A 3,407-nucleotide genomic window follows, 5' to 3' on the forward strand; every position below is an offset into this window, starting at 1 on the left:
CCAAGGACAAAGCAAACCGCTCCTCCTCCACGCCTCTGTGCGTGTTGTTTATCCGAGAAAAATAACGTTGCAAAAAGAAAGCAGCTTCCGCCCGGCCCGTGGCTCCGTGGCTGAGCGTGGACCTCTGAACCAGGTCACAGTGCGATTCGCAGTCAGGGCACAGGCCCGGGTAGTGGGCTCGATCCCCAGTGGGGGGCCTGCAGGAGGCAGCCGGTCAATGATTCTCTCCCATCATTGATGTTCTATCTCCCTCTCCCTCTCCCTTCCTCTCTGGAATCAATAAAAATATATTTAAATATAAAAATAATCCTGATCCAACCAATTCTATCCTCTCTGCACTGATGATTCCAGTGGCTCTCAACCAGGGGTTATGTGCTCCCAAGGCGACACTTTGCAGTGCCATCGCAGCCCCGCGGCAGTGCAGGCGGGAGCCGAGTCAGCGCTGCTGAGCGCGAAGCTGCAGTGAGCGTGAGACTGAGTCATCCGTGCCCATGGCCTGCTCTTGTGAGAGCAGGAGAGAGGAAGTGAGAGAACATGTGAGTCACAGGTGCAGGCTTAGGATCACCCACGAGGCATGGAAACGGCGTTATAAACGTTAAAGTAAAAGGGCGCTGAGTGAGAAGCTGCTATCAGCGACCGACTGCGCCGGGGGCTGGGACTGCGGGCCTCGGGGCTGGAAGTCCCACACCAGGGAGGCCCTTCGGCCCCGGGCGGACTGGCGACCTAGCGATGACGCTCAGCGACCACAATGCCAGTGTTGACTTCGTTAGAAACTGGCAGGTCGGAGAGGGCTCAGCTCAGACCACGATGCACCTGTGCCCGCCCCGTGAGGCCGCATCCCAGCCTCCCACCCCCCGCTCCTCACACAGGGCGGCTTCCTTCTGGGTGCCCCTCGCCTCGTTCTCTGTGCTCAGTGTGAGCTCTGTGTGGTCCGGGGGGTCATCGAGCCGGGGCTCAGTGTAGCCCTGGAACATTCCCTGGTGGACAGGACGTCCGAGAACATGCCTCAGAGCAGAACCCGCTCCCACGTCACCCGCCTTGGAGGGCAGTGCCGCAGCTACCGGCTGGGAGGCAGCACTCACAGCTCAGCAGCTCCGAGTCCAGATGTGTCAGTCAATGGCACCATCCCTTTAGGAGCCAGTCGCCAAGTGGCCGTCATGACATCGCCGCTGTCGCCCGGGCCCACCACCGGTCTGGTCGTGGCTGTCCATGCTGTCCTCACTGCGGGGAGGTATACACATCCGTGAGTTTAACCTGCAAGCCCTTTGTGTATAATTGATTTCAGAGAGAGGAAGGGAGGGGAGAGATAGAAACATCAATGACAAGAGAATCACTAATTGGCTGCCTCCTGCACGCCCCACACCGGGATGGAGCCCGCAACCCGGGCCTGTGCCCTGACTGGGAATCGAACCGTGACCTCCCGGTTCATAGGTCCACACACAACCCGAGCCACGCCGGCCGTCTCCCCTGCCAGCTGAACTGCCACTTAGAAATGTCCTCAGAAGCTTCCCTGCGACTCTGCACGGAGTGACGCGCTGTTCTGTACTCAGAAAGGCAGGGCCCGCAGCGGGACGCAGTGATGTGAGGGGAGCATGTCACAGGAGTGACCGCCAGTCCTCACTTCCTTGCAGGGGAACCGCCACGGGCCTGAGGAAGCTCAGCAAGAAGATGCCCACGCAGTCAGGCTGGGCGGGGCCTCCCCCGTGGGGATACCGCCTCCCCGACACCCCTCGGGGGGAGGAGGGCTGACGGCCGCCGCCAAAGGCACCGCTCACAGCCTATTGGCCGTGGTCTTCCTTCCTTACTGACCAATCATGGTGGCTCTTGCAATCCAGGGCCTGTTGGACTCCCGTCATGAAATCCGGCGTTAGCCTTTTCCGATCCTTTATTCGGGTCTAAGCTCTCGGGGCCACCAAGGACTTTGCTGGTACACGGGGTCAGTCAGCGTAGCACAGGGGTCCTCAAACTGCGGCCCCCGGGCCACATGCGGCCCGCTGAAAACATTTATCCGGCCCGCGGGTGTTTTTGCCGCCGCTGCCCATCCTGCTTAGCAGCCGACTCGTCCCGGGCCCGCAGTGCGCATGTGTGGAATGTCTGAGGGACAGGGAACGGGCCCCCTGTTTAAAAAGTTTGAGGACCTCTGGCGTAGCATCTCCTCAGGTCGACACAACCTCCGGGCCTCTGCTGGCTGAGTTAGCGGCCGGCCCTGCTCCTGGCTGCTCAGGAGGGCTCTCTGGTTCCAATGCCAACTTCAGTTTCCAGGTCTCCGTGAATTTCCTAGAGTACCTCCCTGTGCGTGCCCCGCTCCGCCCCTCACCCCAGGGGTGAGCCCACTGCAGCATCTCATTGCTATCCCAGCATGGCACCCAGCGAGTCCTGTCTCCCGGGGCCTGAAAGCCTCAAACACGGGTTCCAATGTGGACTCTCTGGGCAGTCAGTCATGTACCATCTCCAGTGACGACAGCGGATGCTTCCAGAGAACGGGTCTGCGTATTCCATTGCCTCCGCGCTCCGGGATGAAGGCCGGAGATGCTCAGACACAGAGCAGGCACCACAGCACGAGACAGAACTTGGTCAGTGGCCCAACCACAGAGGCACCACTAGAGGGTCATTAGCAAGAGTCCAATTTGTAATGATCAACAGTGACCGTATATAGGATTAAACAAAATGCGTCCATTTTTCTTAGTCTTTAGAGTCTCCCAGTGCATTGTTATATGTTCGTTTGTTCTTTCATTCATTCTTTGATTCGCCAGATAATTGAGTGCCTGTTACATGCCAGTCCACCTTATGAGGCTGAAGGATAAACAAAAAAGATGCAATTTCTACACAGTAGCTAGTGCAGTATAGGGATCTAACCTGGGGCCCACAGACCTTCTCCCAAGTGGTCCATGAACTTGAGTGAGGAAATCACAACATTGTCTTCACGATCCTCTCACCCCTGGAAACCGCTGACTTGCTTCTGTCACTAGTTTTGTTTTTATTCTTTATAAACTAGAGGCCGGGGTGTGAAAATTCATGCACTAAAGGGGGGTCCCTCAGCCCGGCCTGCCCCCTCTCACAGTCCGGGAGCCCTCGGGCAGGAGGCGACCCACCATCAGGGGAAGGCGACGCCCCCACCACACCTCTACTGCTGCCACTGCTGGCAGCGCAAGCCTCAGGAGGCCCTGGGCAGCTGGGAGGCTGAGGGGCCTGGGGGACTCCAGAGGCAGGCAAGCAGCAAGGCGGGGCTGAGGGGACTGGGTGCTGCCATCTTTGAGGGCGGGCAGCAATTAGCATATTTCTTCCTTATTGGCTGTGGGTGCCGCCATCTTCGAGGGTGGGGCAGTCAATTAGCATATTCTCTCCTTATTTGCTGGGGTCCGACCCCAGCAGGTCCAGGGGTACCCAAAGGTGTGGACGGAGTCAGT

Source organism: Myotis davidii, unplaced genomic scaffold (assembly GCF_000327345.1).
Source record: "Myotis davidii unplaced genomic scaffold, ASM32734v1 scaffold170, whole genome shotgun sequence".
Lineage (NCBI taxonomy): Eukaryota > Metazoa > Chordata > Mammalia > Chiroptera > Vespertilionidae > Myotis > Myotis davidii.